At 43.6% G+C, this 21,053-nt stretch overlaps 1 protein-coding gene across 1 annotated transcript in view; it reads left to right on the plus strand.

Moving 5' to 3' along the window:
* Nucleotides 1-367: 367 nt before the first annotated feature.
* The window catches only part of KCNK13 (potassium two pore domain channel subfamily K member 13), a 29,331-nt gene continuing 8,645 nt past the window's right edge, over nucleotides 368-21,053 (plus strand). Inside the window, exon 1 of the mRNA XM_043549549.1 lies at nucleotides 368-551. The gene's annotated coding sequence lies outside the window, so the exon portion shown is untranslated. The remainder of the gene's footprint in view (nucleotides 552-21,053) is intronic.

A 21,053-nucleotide genomic window follows, 5' to 3' on the forward strand; every position in this document is an offset into this window, starting at 1 on the left:
CCTGCCAATGGAGGAAGGAAACAGATTCTGAGGAGAACTTGAACAGACAAAGTAATTTTTTTTCATCAGAGGGGCAATGAGGCAGCAGCAGCCAAGTGAGGTGTGTAAGAAGATAACGTTAAGAAAAATAGAAATATACTGACTGACTATTTAGCCCTCTTTTAATCACTTATGCACCAACTCAGGGCAATGCACATGTAAGGGGACTGTTGGCCCCTGGCTGAAACTTAGTGGGGTTTTTTGGTTGGTTCTCTCCCAGTACCAAAAGAAAGGGGAAGGGCCAAAGAGAAATCAAGATTGGCAGTCCCCAGGGCCAATCGGGAGAGGCCAATACTCCAGGTCAGCCAGGCAGTCAGGAGTGCAGGGCCCGGTTCTCTGTGTGATCTGGAGCTGCCTGGCCAGAGGGACCAAACTAAGGAGAGAGCAGCAGCCAGAGCCATGGGGAGCTAGAGAAGCAGTCCAGAGAGCAGAGGTGTGCTGGGAACAGAGCCGTGGCAGCCAGGGCCAGAGGAGCAGCCCAGGGAGCTGAGCTGAGATGAGCTGAGCTGGAGGTAGAGTAACAGCAGCAGCAGAGCTGAGTCAAGGTGGAGCTGTAGCTGGAGCAGTATGGAGCTGGGTGCGGTGAGCAGCTGGGGAGGGTGAGGGGGACCCTGGGCAGAGAACCCAGCGCAGGGAGATGCCAGCAGCCAAGAGGTCTTTCAAGCTGGACTGGAGGGCCAATGCTGGGAAGAAGGGTCCTGCCACCTAGAACCTGAGGGTATGTAGCCACCACCAGAGCAAGTGTCCGACCCATGGTATTCCAGCCAGGGCCTGGGAAGGAGGCCTGGGATGTGTGAGGAATAGACTGTGAACTTCCCTTACATTCTAGAGATGGCGGTTTGTGGTTTCCCCCATGCCCACATACTTGTTTCCTTTAACTTTCACATTTTTTCCTTGTTTTTAATTGGTTGCTGTTTAATAAATTGTATTTGCTTTGAACTATATGTAATGATCAGTGGGTCAGGGAAGCATCCAGTGCGGAGAGAGCACCCCAGAGTGGGGACACCCTAGCCCCTGTCCTAAGTTACTATGACAAGATTGGGGGTAGAGCCCCCCAGGAATCCTGGGCCCAGCTTTGTTGGGGTTATGAGGACTTTGCCACACAGGTGAGTGGAAGGGGAGTCCTTGAGGTCAGGCAGGCCTCTGGGTAAAGGGAGTGGGAATGAGGACTCAGATCTTTTCACTAGCCAATTCCACCGTGGTAGTGTATAAGCCAGGAAAGTTCCTCACAAGAGCAAGACCATTCCCCCGCTTACACACAGCTGGTTCATGCTCTCTGCAAGGGAATAAAATCCCCACATCCACTGTGTTAGATGGCTGGGAAAAGATAGTGGGAGGAGCTTGAGGAGAGAAAGCAAATTCTTTAAACTGTCCCCAACAGAACAGAGAAAGCAAAAGGCATCAGAGTTTCACAGATGCATCCAATGGAGTTCCAGAACTCTGTGGGCACAGGAATGAGGAATGGTTCCCAGAACTGAGGAGAGGACGTAAACTTGCGTGGTTCCTAGCTTACATCTTAGAACCTTAAATACAAGAGTAGACTACTGCTGATAGACTGGTCCACATCGGGATGAACATAGCTTAGCTTTGTATTTATTCTTTCAACGTTAAAGCACAAATGATTTGTTAATGTTAAAGCACAAATTGATAGAAGGTTATTTATTCTTTTCCATATTTGTAGCCTTTTTCCCAGAAGATAAAATGCTAATGTTAATCTGGTTTGTCCCATCATCTGTCTAGGCCTGTCAGAGGCTCTGCAATTGCCTTGGGAGACAAAAAACAACTCTCCCTGGTGGTACAAAATGAACCATATTTAATTGTGATCTGCTAGACTTGAAGGAGGCAGTAGTCATTTCATCACCACAGGAAGCTCTGCCTCAGAGGAACTCAGGCTCTGCTGGCTTTCACGGGAGGAAAGGCAGCAGCACAGGAAGATGCTGAGCTGGCTCATTTGTTCCTTCACTCCACACCACCTTCCACCTGAAGGGGTCATCTGCTCTCCCTCCTCAGAGGAGTAACCAACCCCATTTGCTTAGGCAATTAGGAAGTACAAATGCCCCAAGCTTCTGCCAGGGCTGTGTGGTGACTTCAAGGCCATGATGTGCTTCCTGCAATTCACTCCAACAGCTGCCGGTCTGCCTGTACTGATGTTAGACCAGCTAGCAATTATACTAGCTTTGAGAGAGCTGCTCCTGCTGGGCTGTTGTTCTCCCTTCATCCCTCTGTCTTTCTCTGCCATTAGCATGCGTTCTCCTGTGTATTGTTTCCCATAGCAACACTCAGTTGAGGGGGAATTTAGTGATGCCACTTCAGGTTTCTCTAGAGTGGAGCTCTGCCAGTATCAACAGTAATTGCAGAAAGAGCTTTGCTTTCTCAACCTTCCCTGGTGAGTAGGGACATAAAATAAATGTATCTTTGGAAAGCAACTGTTACCAAACATGGAAGACCATTTAGCAGGGGTATGAGACACAAATATGGAAGGCCAATTAGCCTGGGTATGAAAAGCAAAGCCAGTAGGGAGTGGCAGTTAGTAGCTAGGGATCTGGCTTCAAGTCCTGTCCTGGCTGAAAAGTACAAAGTAGACCAATAGTATAAATCAGTGGTTCTCAACCAGGGGTATGCATACCTCTGGGGCTACACAGAGGTCTTTTGGGGGTACATCAATGCATCTAGATATTTGCCTAGTTTTACAAAAGGCTACAAAAAAAAAGCAATAACGAAGTCAGTACAAACTAAAATTTCATACAGACAATGACTTGTTTATACTGCTCTATATACTATACACTTGAAATGTAAATACAACATTTATATTCCAATTGATTTGTTTTATAATTATATGGTAAAAATGAGAAAGTAAGCAATTTTTCAGTAATAGTGTGCAGTTTCACTTTTGTATTTTTATGTCTGATTTTGTAAGCAAATACTTTTTAAGTGAGGTGAAACTTGGGGATACACAAGACAAATCAGCCTCCTGAAAGGGGTACAGTAGTCTGGAAAGGTTGAGAGCCACTGGTATAAATGAGCTACCACAAGGGCTACAGCAGTGGTAGGGTTCCTTAGCCTACCACGCACACTGCATGACACAAAAGCCCTTGAGCTGAACAACCTCAAAACTTGGGTTAGTTTGGATCCAGATCTAAATTTTCTGCCTCAGGCCATTTGTATTCAGCATTAGCCTCCTTCTACATCCTCTGTCTTCCCTATTTACATTCCCCACCCACCAATAATACCCAGTTTAGCTACCTGGGACTGTGTATGTACCCATTAATCCCCCACATGACACTAGTCCCGTTTACTTACATAGCAAAACCACCACAAGCATTTGGCTCAATTCAGCTCAATGATCACTGACTGCAATAGCAGACATGTTGAAGTCAAGAAAGTGGTGCACTGTCAGAGCTGTAGATAGGAAGCTTTCATAGCTCCTATGTGTGCCTTATGCTTGGATCAGGCCAATGCCATTTCTCTCACTTTTACAATCATTCACTCACACATACAAACTCACTCTCACATTAAAAAAAATGATTTTGCTCAGTATTATTTCTGTTATCTCAGCTATGGCTCTTGTCATGTCCAAATGAAAATCTAGAAGAGAAATAGATGTAGCAAACCTACAGCAAAACCTGATAAAGTGTGGAAGGCTGAGAAGATCCATTTGTAATTCAAAGCTCATGGGATGGAGACAATTAATATGCCTTCAAATGCTAAATGGGAATCTTAGTGGAATTGTAGAGGGAACATAGAATTTCCACCTGAGTTGCAGGGGGAAGTGTTATTAGTGTGCACACAGACTCTGACACATGCAAGAAACTATTAAGCTGTGTGTTACTTATTAGTTAATAGGGCTATCAAACAATTAAAAATGAATTTCAATTAATCACAAGATTAAAAAATAGTCATGATTAATTGCAATTTTAATCACACTCTTAAATAATAATAGAATAGCAATTTAAATTTATAAATATTTGTGGATGTTTTCTACATTTTCAAATATATTGATTTTGATTACAACACAGAATACAAAGTACAGTGCTCACTTGATATAATTATTTTTATTACAAATATTTGCACTGTAAAAAAGATAAACAAAAGAAATAGTATTTTTCAATTCACCTCATACAAGTACTGTAGTATAATCTCTTTATTGTGAAACTGCAACTTACAAATGTAGAAATTTTTTTTACATAACTCCACCCAAAACCAAAGCAATGTAAAATTTTAGAGTCTACAAGCTGAAGTATGAAGGGGCATATGAATGTTTAGCATATCTGGCATGTAAATACCTTGCAACACTGGCTACAAAAGTGCCATGCAAATATCTGTTCTCACTTTCAGGTGACATTATAAATAAGAAGTGGGCAGCATTATCTTCATTAAATGTAAACAAACTTGTTTGTCTTAGCAATTGGCTGAACAAGAAGTAGGACTGGGAAGACAAAACACAAACAATTTCTCAGCCCAATCTGGGCTCCAGCTTCCAGGGTTTTTTCTCCTTTACCTTTCAGTCACTCCAGGTCTTTGCTACCGTTCCCGCTCCCACCTGATCATCTCAGGCCTGACCTGATTCACCCATGCTTTCCCTCCTAGGGCCCAGGTGCCTTCGGTTATAGCCCAGTTGGGGTCAGCTGATAAGTTGTGCTCTGACCCTGCTCCCTCTTAAAAGGCTAGTGCCATCCTGTGACAGTTGTCTTTTGGCAGCTATCAAACTAACTGACCGGTGATGACAGCCACACCCAGAAAGAATTCACCATTACTGAGTCAAGTCCCTGAGAGAAAGGTGTGATGATTTCCTCACATTAAAAACATTGCAATGCAATTGGTATGTTCACCTGGATCATCAGATTTCCTCAGTCAGTGGCCACACGATGAAAACAGAAAACAAAAGGAGGACAATGCAGGGTACAATACAACCTACTCCTTGCAAACTTGAAGGCATTCACTCGTGATATAGCAGATGTAGAAAGTCAGTTACACAGCACTGTGCATTTTAACTGGTGAATAATACACAAGGCTGTTTGGCACAATGTAGGAATTGCTAGTTTGTTATTGAAAAAAAATCTGTGATTTCATATATACTGTAGTAGTATATGGAGAGACTTTAACGATTTGGAGTTTAAGGTATATGTTTTCAGGTTTAAAACACTCTATTCAAATTTAAATTGATTTGTAGGGAAAGGATACTTGCTTGTTAATGCGCTCAGAGCAATGGTGAAAACAGCATGCTTTTCCCTTCAAAATGTGTCATTTGTACAGATAGTGTTACCTATGTCTGTATGTATTCATTCTCTACTCCAGTATGTGTGCATACAAATATACAGGTTTAAAAGTCAACTACTCTCTTATTGTATGCAATGATGTTGCAGCTGTGTTGGTCCCAAGATATAAGAATAACACTCTGTTTCGAGAATAACCTCGAAAGCTTGTCTCTCTCACCAACAGAAGTTAGTCCAATAAAATATATTACCTCACCCACCTTGCCCCTCTAACTACTCAATTACACTTGTGTGCACAATTTGCACAGCAGTGGAGTTTCCACCACATTGTGATGCACTCCCATGCATTTGGAATGAGGTTGAAGCCCATTGATTTTTAATTCATAATCTAATGGGCTTTTATATGGTAGGACCAAAAGTACTTTGTGATACTGAACACAAACTGGCCAGTGCAGTCACTCTTCTGGGGCTGCATCCTGCAAGATGTTGAGCCTAGCCAGTTCCCAATGAAATTGTTTGGAGATGAGGGTGCTCTGTACCTCAAAAGATTGAGACATTTGTCAGTGGCTTACCAACTATAAACTGGTGTCTTTACTCTCTTGTCTGATGTACTCTGGCATGGTTATTATTGGTCCAGATCCTGAAAATTTTACTCAATCCTTACTCGGACAAAACTTCTATTTAAGTCAATATGCGTTTTGCCTGCGAACAGTCAGAATAAGGACTTCATGGTTGGTTCCACTTAAAAATATATTTATTTTATACTCTCCATTGTGCCCACTGAGCAAATACTGCATAACATTTTCTAAACATATTTATATTTCTAAACCAATTCACTTGATTATCTAACTGGCAGGAACGTCTGTGGAGGGAGGGAGTTGTGAGTGACTGTGGAAAGGTATTTTTGGGAAGTGAATTTTGAATTTGTAATTGCAAGTGCTCCACACAGGAGCACAAGTTCCAATTCTAATTCTGTCCAGACAGGAAAGAGAAACCATACCATGTGATCTACATGTCCAATCAAAACCAAGCAACATAGTTTGAATTTTGAATACCAAGCAGGGGTGCTGGAACAATTTGCATAGTGTGGGTACTGAGAGCCATTGAACCAAACTGTAAACCCTGTCTTTGATGGAAACCACTTCAAGCCATACCCCCAGTATCTCTATTTCCAGCACCTATGATTAAGGCTAAGATTTTTTCACGGTTATTTATTAGTAAAAGTCATGAACAGGTCATGGGCAATAAACAAAAATTCATAGAGCCATCACTTGTCCCTTACTTTACTAAAAATAACCGGAGGCAGGGCTAGGTAGGGAGAGGAATGGAATCCCATGTGGCCAGGGGGACTGACAGGCCAAGCCCCGCGCCATGACCGGGGCCACAGCCTCCAGTCCAGTAGCCACAGCAGGGGTTGCAGCCACAGGGAACCCACAGCCCTTGCTCCAGAGCTGGCCCAGCAGCGGGATAATGGTGCCTGGCCCGACTGCAGCCCCTGCCAAGCCTGGGCCACAGTGAGGGGGGGGCACACGGCCCTGGGAAGCCGCAAGGAGGCGCATGGCCCCAGCTGCAACCCTGCCAAGCCCAGGACTCTGCGGGGCTGGGGTGCGCAGCCCCGACTGCAGCCCCCGGGATGCTGAGGGGCTGGGCCATGTGGCCCCCACCAAGCCCACGGCACTGCAGGGCTGGGGCAAGTGGCCCATGGCTGCAGCCACTGCCAAGCCCGGGACAACGCTGGGGCAGGGTTGCACGGTCCCGGCTGCAGCCCCTGGTGGAAGCCGCGGGGCAGAGGTGCTCATCCCCAGCTGCATCCCCCACCAAGACTGGGATGCTGGAGGGCTCTGGCGCATGGCCCCAGCTGCAGCCCCCGGCCTGGTTGCAGCCCCCCGAGGAAGCTGCTGGGCTGGGGCTGAAGGGTCCTGATTCCAGCCAGCCGTAGATGCAGGGCAGGGGCACGCAGTCACACCTCCTCCACCTGAACCCCTAGAAGTCATGGAGGTCTGGCAAAGTCACGGAATTTGTGACTGCCATGACCTCCATGACTAAATCGTAACCTGACCTATGATACCAAGGACTGGAACTGAACTGTTTGGGAAGAATTTACAGACCAGGGATTGTTCGGAGAAATCATTCCACAAATAATTTAGAACAATGTGAATTTGAAAAAATCACCATCTGCTCTGAGACAATTTGCAGACAGGGAAAGAGACAAAATTAACTCTGGGGTTTGCTCAGTGCCCTCAGTATGAGGTATTATGCAGCTGCCCTGCACTAGGCAGAGCCCTGGTGGAGCAATTAGACTCACTCACTATGATGTCACTTGCTCCTGAAGTGGAGAAGGAATTTGCTACGGCACTTTACCGGGTATAGCGTACTCCACACCCATCATGTTGGCCCAGCTCCGGTAGTCAGCCCAAGTTGGGGGGGCAGCTCCCATCCCGACTGTCCCCTTCCTGCCCACCTGCTTGGACAGGAATTCCCAGAGTACAGCTCTTGCTCCCTGTTCCCTCACCCTCTTGCCCATACCTAAGATCGTGGAGCCCCAATGCAGCCATGCAGGGGGCTTGGGGGAGAACTGATCTGAATATGCTATTAACTGTGAATCATTCATTCAGTAATTAGCACTGCTCTGACCCCCATAGAAGCATTATACCATATACGTCAGGGAGAAGGTAATGAATTACAACGATGGGGACTCCAATCCTAGGTTGTACCAGCTCCAGCCACCAAAACCTAGGGAATGAATAGAGCCCCTTATATTTAGGGACAGGGCTGAAGTTGTTACTCATTCACTGGGCATTATGCTTGGCTAAAGACTTGATAATGATTTCACGATTTGCTCCGCAGTGAAGATCTGTGTATCATACCAATATTTTTTGAGCTGTATCGAGTGTCCAAGTGGTCTCAATAGCACAGTATCTGGTCTCTCAGCAAGTGAATTCTCATCTCCTGTAAATAAAATTCTGTGCTTTCAAGGCAGTGTTGATTAGAAGGTCATGTGGCTTGCTCATTCATTTAGCAGGTAAAGCTACCAGGCTATACAGTGTTGCTGTGTGATCCTGGACAATTCTATGCAAACCTATGGAACCTGTGAGAGAGGTGAATAGTACATTAGAGAATACGTGACCTCCAGGCTGCACCACTCTTTTGCTCTTCCTAGTTTCGTTCTGCATTTTAGACTTTGATCCTGCTCCCACCGAAATCAATAGCAAAACTCCCACTAATTTCAATGGTTGCAGGATCAGGCCCTGAGATACCCAGGTGATGGGTGCCATATAAATCACAAAGGACTCCGTAACACTAACTGCATGAAGAATCCATCTTCTAGAGATGTAAGATGCTGGCAGAAAGGACACGTTTACTCATTTTGTTTTTATCATTTAATATTTGTGTGCTTTGATTGCAGAGATCCATTCGTTGTAATGCACAGCTCCACATCTCATGTCCTTGCTGTATGAAACCACATCCTCCGTAGCGTATCAAAGAGGAAATTTAGTCAAGTCCTGCCTGGTGTTTCAATGTCCATCGGTCACCTAAAAGAATAAAAAATGGATAAGAAAGACTCTTCAAAACACACATGGTATAATCCCAGCTGTGGCACCCAGAGGATGAAATCCATCTCTGCGCAGAGCGCCAGCACAAGGCCTGTGACATATTTTAAATGCTTAAGTGGGCATATAGGCCTCATGTTGAGCCTTGGCACAGGGATGAATTTCACTAATTATAATAGTTTGCAGTGTTGTAGCCATGCTGGGCCCAGGATATTAGAGAGGCAAGGTAGGAACCAGGGAGTGTGACTGGTGTGTTGCTGACAGGATGCTGGGGTCAGAGTTGCTGATCCAAGGATGTGCAGCACACAAACACCCAGGGTATGTCTACACTGCAATAAAAACCTGCAGCTACCTTGTGCCAGATGACCAGGATCATGGGGTGGGGCTAGGGGGCTGTTTAATTGTGGTATAGACATTTGGGTTTGGGTTGGAGCCCAGTCTCTAGGACCCCGCAAGCTTGGAGGGTCCCAGAACTCAGGCTGCAGCCTAAGCCCAAATGTCTACATTGCAATTAAACAGCCCATTAGACCAAGCTAAACATGCCTGAGTCAGCTGGCATGGGCCAGCTGTGGGGGTCTATTTGCAGTGTAGGCATAGCCTCAGAGTGTGACCTGCATGCTTATTGCTGCCTGTGAACATCCCAGGTAGAGAGTTACAGTAGCAAAGCTTTTAAGGCACATAAGGGTTACAGGGCAAGTAGTGATACAGCCCCTCACTGGTCTGGATTGCACCCCAGAATATGACTTTATTATTTTATTTATTACACTTGTCAGCATTAGGCAATGATTATTGTTATTGTGACACCTAGAGTTAGTATTGGAGCCCCATTATGGGCTAGATTCTGATCTCGCTCATATCACATTAAGAATTATTCTTTAAATTGCACTGGCAATTAGGCCTAGAATATTCCTGCTTCCAATGATTTTGTCAGTTGTACAGGTAGGAAAATCCAGCTACACTAAAATCAGCACCATGTAATTACTGCTTGAAAAACTGGATTCTTCTGTATTAATATATACATAAATATACACTCTGCCCATTGGAACTGAAACTAATTAACTACAAAATTCAAGCATTTAACATGATTTTAGGAAAAATGAGACCCACCTAAATCACAGTTAATTAGCTGAACTGTATTGGCTCCAATTCCCTCTGTTTTTCATCATTCTGAAAGAGGAAGGTATTGGTACAAATGGCCATGCTGTGAAATGAGGAGGAGAATCTAGTATTTTTTTTTTAGCATCAAGCAATGAAGCATTTTGGGGGGTTAAATTTTAAGTGCTCCAATAATAAAGTAATTGCAGATTTTAAAGGGAACAACTTCTAAGAATTCTGGATTCTCTTTCTTGTTATGGTTAGTTCACATGGAACAAATGTTTACTGTTGAATTTCCACAGGACTTCTTGTTAAGTCTAAAGATGTAACAGGTTTTTTAAACTTGATGGGTTTGCACATGAATGGCATAGTACTCGTCCATGTTGCATTTTTCTATCTCATTCCCTTAACTTTTCTATAGCATTTATGTTTCTTTTAAATTCATATCTGAGAAGCTTGTGCCTATCATATTCTTCCTTTATCTAGACCATAAGAACTATTCAGGGATGACTGTCTACAGCATTGAAAACACAGATAAGAGTTCAAACTGTATTCCTCTGCTTGTTTTTTTGTTGCTGTTGTTTTTTTAAATACACTCTGAGATAAGATGTAGTGAATAGGGATTAAGCCTGGTTTACAAAGGAAGAGGAAATGTATTTTTTAAAAACTATGGAAGAGTATGTAAAAATCTCAAAATTAACAAATTTTGCCTCTCCTGTTCTATGAGATTACTTGGTGGAAAAGTCATCAAGAGTTTGCTCATGTTGGGGTTTTATTCAAAAGAACGAGGCAGAAATAAGGATGGTATTCTTGGTTCTGTTTGTCAGACTCCAGTAGGGAATGTACTGGAATAATAGATTCACTTTAGCAATTCAATATTTTTGCTAAATGGAGGGAAAATATTCTCAAGTGTATATTTAGAGATCTATGTTTCTTTTAGGGCCTGATCCTGCAAAATATTAATAGCCGGTGGGATTTTCAAAGCCATCTGAGGAATTCGGACAAAATGAATGGAAATGAATGGAAACTGGATGTTCAAATCGTTTAGGCAACTTTCAAAATTGCAGCTGCAGTGTGTAGTCCCATTGCTGTAAGGGGACTACTCACGTGGACAAGTGCTTGTTCAACAGCATCTACCTGAATGAACCCTGAGCTTGAATTGTTCAGACTCCTTAAAGCTGAGTGACAATGGGCCAAATGACAGGTTTCAGAGTAACAGCCGTGTTAGTCTCTATTCACAAAAAGAAAAGGAGTCTCTAAGGTGCCACAAGTACTCCTTTTCTTAATGGGCCAAATGTTGCATCATTACTTATGCAAATATAATCATGAAAGATGGGGAAAGATTGGGCCAAGAGGGGGCATGGTTTAATGGTTAGAGCTGAGGACTTGTGAGACCTGGGTTTAATTCCTTGCTCCACCTCAGAATTCCTGTGTGACCTTAAGCAAGTTACTTAGTTTTTGTGCTGCATCTTTAAAATGGCAATAATAGCACTTCCCTACCTCACAGGGATGGTGTGAGGATAAAGACATTAAAGGTTGGGAGGTGCTCAGGTAACTCCCTAATGGGGACCATAAAAAGAGATTCCAGAATTACACTTCCCTTTAGGCGTTGTTTTCCGTTATTGTTTGCGACTACAGATTTATGTGGCAAGGCTGTGCAAATGAAGAAGAAAACTTTTAATGGTTGGAATGAGACCAGTTCTAGCACTGATTAAACATTTGGTTAAATATAATTATGGGGGAAAGCGCTACGTACTTTATGGTTTGGTCTCCACCTTCTTAAGGAATAATATAACATCGTTGGAGACAGTAGAGACAGTGCTGTCTGCCAGTGAGATTAGAGAGAGAGGGAAATCTCTAAGCATAAGAAAAAGTGGGGCAGGTGGTTGATCTAGGGAGTTTTTGATTGTTTCACCAAAACATGTTCTGGCATTAGCTTCAACTTCAATATTGCCTTTTTTTGAATGGAATTGGCCCTGTTGGAGGGTTAAAATCCTTCTAAGCTTGTCTGAACCATTGATATGAAATTACAAATGTGACATTATACAGAATGAAACAGCAACAGAGCCCAGTCAAGGTCAGAGTCACAGCTCACCAAGGAGCCAGGTCACTTGGCATGGGAGCATATTTATAGTTAGACCCAGCCACAGTATCTCTGGAGAAATTCCCAGCATTTACATACAGATCTGTACAGCCCTGCAGGGACTCGTCTGGATCCCAGGGTGTAAACTGCATAGTCCACTCAGCTAGGGAGATCTGCAGATGGACTAGAATAAAGGGAAAATGAGTGCTGCTATGCATGCCAGCTGCTTTCCAGAGCACTCTGAACATCCTCCTCTGCAGTAATCCACTAAGAAGCCCTATGCATGAGACAGCAGGGAGGACCATCAATGAATTAAATGTCGTTGCACACCAGGCAGTCCCATTTTGTTTAAAAATGCATTTTGTAAAATGTTTGTTACAGTAAATGATTCTTCCACCATGTAGTTGAGGAAGAGGACTGGAAACTCTGTGTGTGGGTGGGTGTGTGTGTGTGTGTGTGAGAGAGAGAGAGGATCTCACCAAACAGTGACTGACTTCAGATGTAGGGTCCCAGCTCCATTCAAATAACGTGTATGTGTGTTCAGCTATCACAATGAATTGTGATAGGCAATTTTTTGCTTTGTCAGTTGTACACATCCCGTTCTGCTGTTTTCAGGGATTTGGGACAACGTGCTGCAGCCGTTCCCAAGGACATCTCAATATCCTAAACTCTGAATCTTCCAGCAAAGACTTGTCTCTTCCTTCTGTTGTAAGTCGACTTACTGTCATTTGCAACATTAACCTTTTCCCTTCTTACACCAGGTCTACACTATGAACTTGTGTTGGCATACCTATGTCAGTCAGGGTGCGATTTGTGACCAGCAGCTCTGCCAGCTAAAGCCCCTGAGTTTTTGCTAGTATTACGTATTTTGCTCGGGCAGTCTGGAATAAGCTATACTAGCAAAAGCGCAGTTTTGCTGGTATAGACACATCAACACTAGAGGTAAGTCTACACTACAAGCACTACAGCAGCACAGCTGTGGTTCTGCAGCTATGCTGCTTTAGAGCTGCAATGTAGACACTTGCCACAGCAAAGAAAGGAGTTTTCCCATCACTGTATTAAATATACCCCCTCAAGAGGCGGTAGCTAGGTTGACGGAAGTCTAAAGTAGTGTCTCTATCAGGGCAAAGGTCTGTGTAACAACATCTATCGGGGTGTGTCTAGGTATAGACCAGCCTAGGAATGCTTTTCTAGTAGTTATACCAGTATAGCTGTACTAGCAACGCAGTTCTAGTGTAGCTCAGCTATACAAGAAAAAGAGTGCTTTTGCTGGTAAGATTTATAGCAGTTCCCCAAACAAAATAAACTATTCTGGCAAAAGGACATTTTTTTGCTGGTATACGTACTTCTCCTCCAGGGCTTTTGCTGATATAGCTATGTCAGAAGAGTGATTTTTTTTTAACACTCCAGACATAGTCATGCCAGCAAAAATTAAGAGTAGACCAGTTTCCCAGCCATTCTTATTGCCTGATATTACATAGAATGTCCGCTCTGCTCCTCTACAGTAGAGACTTGGTGGGATAACTCACATGACTGGAGTACTGTCATGGATGGATATAAACTGTTCAGGAAGGACAGGCAGGGCAGAAAAGGTGGGGGAGTTGCATTGTATGTAAGGGAGCAGTATGACTGCTCAGAGCTCAAGTATGAAACTGCAGAAAAACCTGAGAGTCTCTGGATTAAGTTTAGAAGTGTGAGCAACAAGGGTGATATTGTGGTGGGAGTCTGCTATAGACCACCGGACCAGGGGGATGAGGTGGACAAGGCTTTCTTCTGGCAACTCACGGAAGTTACTAGATCGCAGGCCCTGGTTCTCATGGGAGACTTCAATCACCCTGATATCTGCTGGGAGAGCAATACAGCAGTGCACAGAGGAAGCTTTTGGAAAGTGTAGGGGACAATTTCCTGGTGCAAGTGCTGGAGGAACCAACTAGGGGCAGAGCTCTTCTTGACCTGCTGGTCACAAACCAGGAAGAATTAGTAGGGGAAGCAAAAGTGGATGGGAAGGCAGTGACCATAGGAGGCAGTGACCATGAGATGGTCGAGTTCAAGATCCTGACACAGGAAAGAAAGGAGAGCAGCAGAATATGGACCCTGGACTTCAGAAAAGCAGACTTTGACTCCTTCAGGGAACTGATGGGCAGGATCCCCTGGGAGAATAACATGAGGGGGAAAGGAGTCCAGGAAAGCTGGCTGTATTTTAAAGAATCCTTATTGAGGTTACAGGGACAAACCATCCCAATGTGTAGAAAGAATAGTAAATATGGCAGGCGACCAGCTTGGCTTAACAGTGAAATCCTTGCTGATCTTAAAGAAGCTTACAAGAAGTGGAAGATTGGACAAATGACAAAGGAAGAGTATAAAAATATTGCTCAGGCATGCAGGAGTGAAATCAGGAAGGCCAAATCACACCTGGAGTTGCAGCTAGCAAGAGATGTTAAGAGTAACAAGAAGGGTTTCTTCAGGTATGTTAGCAACAAGAAGAAAGTCAAGGAAAGTGTGGGCCCCTTACTGAAAGAGGGAGGCAACCTAGTGACAGAGGATGTGGAAAAAGCGAATGTACTCAATGCTTTTTTTGCCGCTGTCTTCACAAACAAGGTCAGCTCCCAGACTACTGCACTGGGCAGCACAGCATGGGGAGAAGGTGACCAGCCCTCTGTGGAGAAGGAAGTGGTTTGGGACTATTTAGAAAAGCTGGACGAGCACAAGTCCATGGGGCTGGATGCACTGCATCCAAGAGTACTAAAGGAGTTGGCGGATGTGATTGCATTATCTTTGAAAAATCATGGCGATCGGGGGAGGTCCTGGACGACTGGAAAAAGGCTAATGTAGTGCCCATCTTTAAAAAAGGGAAGAAGGAGGATCCTGGGAACTACAGGCCAGTCAGCCTCACCTCAGTCCCTGGAAAAATCATGGAGCAGGTCCTCAAGGAATCCATTCTGAAGCACATAGAGGAGAGGAAAGTGATCAGGAACAGTCAGCATGGATTCACCAAGGGCAAGTCATGCCTGACTAATCTAATTGCCTTCTATGACAAGATAACTGGCTCTGTGGATGAGGGGAAAGCAGCAGACGTGTTGTTCCTTGACTTTAGCAAAGCTTTTGACACAGTCTCCCACAGTATTCTTGCCAGCAAGTTAAAGAAGTATGGGCTGGAAGAATGGACTATAAGGTGGATAGAAAGTTGGCTAGATTGTCAGGCTCAACGGGTAGTGATCAATGGCTCCATGTCTAGTTGGCAGCCGGTATCAAGTGGAGTGCCCCAAGGGTCGGTCCTGGGGCCGGTTTTGTTCAATATCTTCATAAATGATCTGGAGGATGGTGTGGATTGCACCCTCAGCAAGTTTGCAGATGACGCTAAACTGGGAGGAGAGGTAGATACGCTGGAGGGTAGGGATAGGATACAGAGGGCTCTAGACAAATTGGAGGATTGGGCCAAAAGAAATCTGATGAGGTTCAACAAGGACAAGTGCAGAGTCCTGCACTTAGGACGGACGAATTCCATGCACCGCTACAGACTAGGGACCGAATGGCTCGGCAGCAGTTCTGCAGAAAAGGACCTAGGGGTTACAGTGGACGAGAAGCTGGATATGAGTCAACAGTGTGCCTTTGTTGCCAAGAAGGCCAATGGCATTTTGGGATGTATAAGTAGGGGCATTGCCAGCAGATCGAGGGACGTGATCGTTCCCCTCTATTTGACATTGGTGAGGCCTCATCTGGAGTACTGTGTCCAGTTTTGGGCCCCATACTACAAGAAGGATGTGGAAAAATTGGAAAGAGTCCAGCGGAGGGCAACAAAAATGATTAGGGGACTGGAACACATGACTTATGAGGAGAGGCTGAGGGAACTGGGATTGTTTAGTCTGCGGAAGAGAAGAATGAGGGGGGATTTGATAGCTGCTTTCAACTACCTGAAAGGGGGTTCCAAAGAGGATGGCTCTAGACTGTTCTCAGTGGTAGCAGATGACAGAACGAGGAGTCATGGTCTCAAGTTGCAGTGGGGGAGGTTTAGGTTGGATATTGGGAAAAACTTTTTCACTTGGAGGGTGGTGAAACACTGGAATGCGTTACCTAGGGAGGTGGTGGAATCTCCTTCCTTAGAAGTTTTTAAGGTCAGGCTTGACAAAGCCCTGGCTGGGATGATTTAGTTGAGGATTGGTCCTGCTTTGAGCAGGGGGTTGGACTAGATGACCTCCTGAGTTCCCTTCCAACCCTGATATTCTATGATTCTATGAGAGGAAAGTAGAGCAACAGTCAATTTAAATATACAAGACCATAGTTGCAACTACTGGGATAGAAGAGGGAAATATTTCCCCTGACTTTTTATTACTGTGTTGATACCCCCTTGATGCAGTGTAAAGTCTTGTGGATGTTTATTCCTGGTTCCCCATAACCCAGCTATTTTCATGTTGTTGTACCACTGGATAAGATACGGATTTACCCAACAAGCCATGGCATTGTTTATCTGGCTGATCTGGTTATTTCTAACATGAGGATGATCTGAATGCTTTATAAGTTTCCTTCTGATTAAGTGATAAAGTGATAAGCTGCAGCATAACAGTTTAGCCTGGCAGGTAGAGGACAGCAAAGCAAAGCTGAATGTTTCACTCAGTTAGAACATGAAAGAGGCAATTTATGGAGATTATAGTTCAGGAGCTTTACTCTAGCCACCTTTTAAAGCAGATCAGGAATAACTAATTATGATTTTCCACTGAATGCATCCGATGAAATGAGCTGTAGCTCACGAAAGCTTATGCTCAAATAAATTTGTTAGTCTCTGAGGTGCCACAAGTCCTCCTTTTCTTTTTGCAAATACAAACTAACACGGCTGCTACTCTGAAACCTGTAATTATGATTGTAGTTTTAAAACTAAGAAGTTAGTCTTGTTTTCATGCCTTCCCTCTCTCAGTAACTCTAAAGCACTGGAATCCATCACCCTTGTGACTGGCTCCTTAAATGCTATTCATTAAAGGAGTGGAATGCTCAGTCACTTTCACAACCCTTGAGTGTGTTTGTGAGATGTGCCTTTATTTATAATACTCAGTCTAAGGGTTTCATTGTTTTCTTTATCCACTCTCACTGGCTTCAACAGGGCTATTCATGTGAGTAAGGATTACAGGATGAGTCCACCACTGCTTTATAAGACACAAACATTATGACTGGTGTGCTGATTTCTAATGCAGGGCCTGATTGTGGCTGCCCCTGGGCAGGGAATAAGGGAGGGTGTAAACATCAAACCTGTCTTCTCTCCTCCACTGTATAGGGGCCAGGCACAATCCCACTTCTTGTGGGAACTAGCCTCCCCAAATGGGGCCTTGAACAATGATGGAGCAAGTTAGCTGACACTCCCTATCCCCAATACTGTTAATTGCTCTTAGGGGTGTAATAGTAGTGTGTTCCCCTGAATGCTAGGTACCTCCAGGTGCCACACGCCTCCAGGTGCCTGACTACAAAGCCACCATTGAGCTCTAAAGAATTGGGTACAACAGGCAATGCATCCTGGGATAGTAACAGGATCCCATAGATGGCAAAATAAGGCTGCCGGGCCAAGGAATTTTTAATCACATCAGAAATACAATAAGAAATTGAACTGATACATTAAACTAAGGGCAACAATTAAACTCATTGGTTGAAAAGGCATTATAAGTACAAGCACAACATCACAGACAATCAAAGAGCTCTGATTGTAGGTTAAATTGCAAAGCCATTTCAATATCAGCAGCATCATAGTGACTCATTACTGTTGCTATAGTGTTAGGCCCTCTTTCTGTCCACCTCCTTTTTCTGGGAAAGGACTGGAGTATCTAATTATAACACTGATAGCAAACACACACATATTCAAAAAGGAAATCAAGCCTGCTGGAGCAGTAACAAGAAAGAAATTTTGCACCATTATGAAAAAAAAACACTGCATTCAAGATCTAAGATGGATTGAAAAATGTATCATCATCTCCCCTCTGCTCCTCCACACACACAAATTCAGTGCCCCCAAAGTCACTAATCAGAGTTGAAGTTGACCAGCAGTGCCTTGTACCCTTCCAGGATATTGAGTGGCCTATACTTTATCTTCTAAAAACCAGGAAATAGAGAGTTAAGGTATAACAAAGTGGAAATCAGGAAATTCAGAGTTAAGATACATATCAGCCCTGCCCTACAGCCTAACACTGCCCCCTGGAGTTGCCAAGAGCCACTGGAGATGTAGAATGTATGGTACCTCCAGGACTGCCCTATAATATCCAAACATAAGGGATGACCAAGGGCTAGTCTACACTAGAAGCGCTACAGTAGCACACTTGTAGCATGTCTGCTGATGACACCGTTATGTTTAAGAGCCGATGGCAGAGAGCTCTTCCATCAGCATAATAAAGCCATCTCCGCAAGAGGCAGTAGCTTCTACCACCAACATAGCGCAGTCCACACCAGTGCTTAGTTCGGTGTAACTTACATCATTCAGGGTGGTGGCTTAGTCACACCACTGAGCGACATAAGTTATACTGATATAACCTGTAGTGTAGACAAGCCCTAAGTAAGCGTATCCATTTTATGTGTTGTGTTGTGTCCCACACAACTGTATTGTCTCATTCATCTGCAAGCACTCCAACAGCCCTGCTCCCAATTTTCTTGACTGGCACAGGGATTACTTGCAGCAGGTTGCCCCAACACACACTGAGACAGGAGGAGAGGTTCATTTGCATCCAAAGGGACTGTGAACGTCCCATTTCTATGCAGAATTATAGTAGGTTGTGCATGCAGAGGCACATGATATTCTATTCTTGCCCTGGGGATTTGTAGCAGTCTGGTGCCGTACATGACAATACAGTACAGGGCAGAAGCAAGTGCAGGCAATGCTTCAGAGGGAATCCTTAGAACAAGGATCAAGGAATGGTCACATTTGGCAACTCTGGAGCAGTTTGTGCAGAGCAGATGAAATGCTCGAGTATAAGCCAGGCATAGCCAGCTGGTTTTCACTAAGCCTACCCTAAATGCAGTGTGGACACAGTCTGACATTTTCTTCTGGTGTCCCCATGTGCAGTGCCTCTACAGTGTTCTGTATCAACTGGAAGGATAAAGTGCTGTGATGTCCATCGGGGCGGGATAGCTGAGAAAGGCACAAGGAGTCCTCCAGTAGGGCTGGAGGGGCATGGAGAGGAAGGAAGGTGATACCTGATGACACATCTACCATGTAGAGGCAGCAAGGGGGAATGGACGAGAGTCTTTTCTGGGGAATAATCTCATTATGCACATGGATTTTGGAGCATTTTGAAAAGTAAAGAAAGCTCATAACTGGGGGGCGGGGAGGGATGTAATATGGGAACCTCTTGTTCAGAAAACCGCAAATTTACATAATAAATTCTACTCTAGGCCCTGTTGTGATTCTTCAAGACAGTCTCCCTAAGCATGTGGATTTTAGAGCTTTGAATATTAAAATCAGCTCCTTATGGGGGGACTGTAAGAGGATCCCTCTGACCAAATGACCACAATTTGCATCACTTACTATTCCCCTGGCCTTATGGTGGAACAGTAACAGTATGTTGGGATGGATGCATTAGGATTTCCATTTTCAGAAAGGTGAAAATGCCTATAAACATTCTGGTTTTGTGTTACAGTATCATTTAAAATATTTATTGAAATGTATGCACTACTAGATTTTTCTATAGCTGTCTGTAGAAAAGAGGACATCATCTGATGTTTGCTGTGACTGTTTTTTAAAGGGCCATGTGACTAAAATTTGTATAGTGTCTGACTTTTTCTTTGGGCCCCTTTTTCACAGAAACTACAACATGTTGAGGGTCTGTTTCCTTTTTGTAGATTGGGTGAATTGTTATAGAAAATTGAAATTTGTTGTCTCTCTTTATTTTTCATGATAAACATAACTTACTGTTTTGACTGAGAAGAGTATCTTGATACCACATTAGTCAATGTCAAACTTACGCCAGTCCATAAAATAGGGTTTTCTAATAGGGAAGCACTTCCTGATGCTCATCAACCCTTTTGATCACGCTAATGTTGAGAGTCACAAGCTACTTGCTTTCCTTTGATCACATTCAGTCCCATGGTTGGTTTACTAGAATCTTTCATCATTCCACTCTTTAATTAATGCAATTTTCCTTGACAATACTTCTAAAGTAAAATCTGAAATATCGGCTCTTAAACCAGAAGCTTAGCTCTAAGGCAAAACTTCCTGAAGGAGCCCCTGCAGAATGGACTTTTGTAAAAGTTGTGTGGTGCTCTAGTAAAACTCTCATTGACTTTAATAGGAGGTAGAACTTATTGTAATTCCCTGAAAAATTAGCCCTAGTAGAGTGAAATCATAAATCAGGATGAATATTCAGCAAACCGTATTCAATGTTTAACATTAGAGTGCAAAGAGAAAAACATCACATTGGAAAAACTGAAGCTATTAAGGAGCATGTCTACTTAGTCCATCTGGATAAAGTGAAGTGTAATATCAGATACATGTTCAGTCAGTGGACTGTGATTCTGATCCAAAGCTCATTGAAGTAAAGAGGAGTTGACATTTTTTGAAAATTTTCATGGAACAGAAATTACAAAAAATTCAGTTTGGAAATGTTGAAATGTTTCATATTGACATTTTTGCTTGAGCTAAACAATTCAAGATTTCAGAAATCAAAATGTTTCATTTTGGTTTCTTGAATGGATCTGGAATGCTTCATTTTGAGTCAGTTCAATATTAAACTACATTTCCCCAAAGTGGTACATTTGCCTCATCCGAGTTGTAGTTCAGGAGCCTGATGTCCCTATTATCCAGGCTCCCTGGTCAGACTACATCACCCATAATGGACCCAGAGTCATGTGACTCCCATGATGCACCATGCAGATCAGTCAGAGGGAAATTCCCTTTGTATGATGGGAGAAGTAGTCCTCTAAGGAGCCTGGCCCATATGAGAGAATGGGGGCCCAAACTACATCTCCCATAAGACAATGTACTGATAAGGATATGTATTTTAAGTTTTTGTTGAACTAATTTGAAATTAAATTTTTTGGTCAGTTCAAAACCCCAAAATATTCCAATTCAGGTCAAACTTAACTGAAACGAAATTTCATTGACTT

Source organism: Chelonia mydas, chromosome 6 (assembly GCF_015237465.2).
Source record: "Chelonia mydas isolate rCheMyd1 chromosome 6, rCheMyd1.pri.v2, whole genome shotgun sequence".
NCBI classification, from domain to species: Eukaryota; Metazoa; Chordata; order Testudines; family Cheloniidae; genus Chelonia; species Chelonia mydas.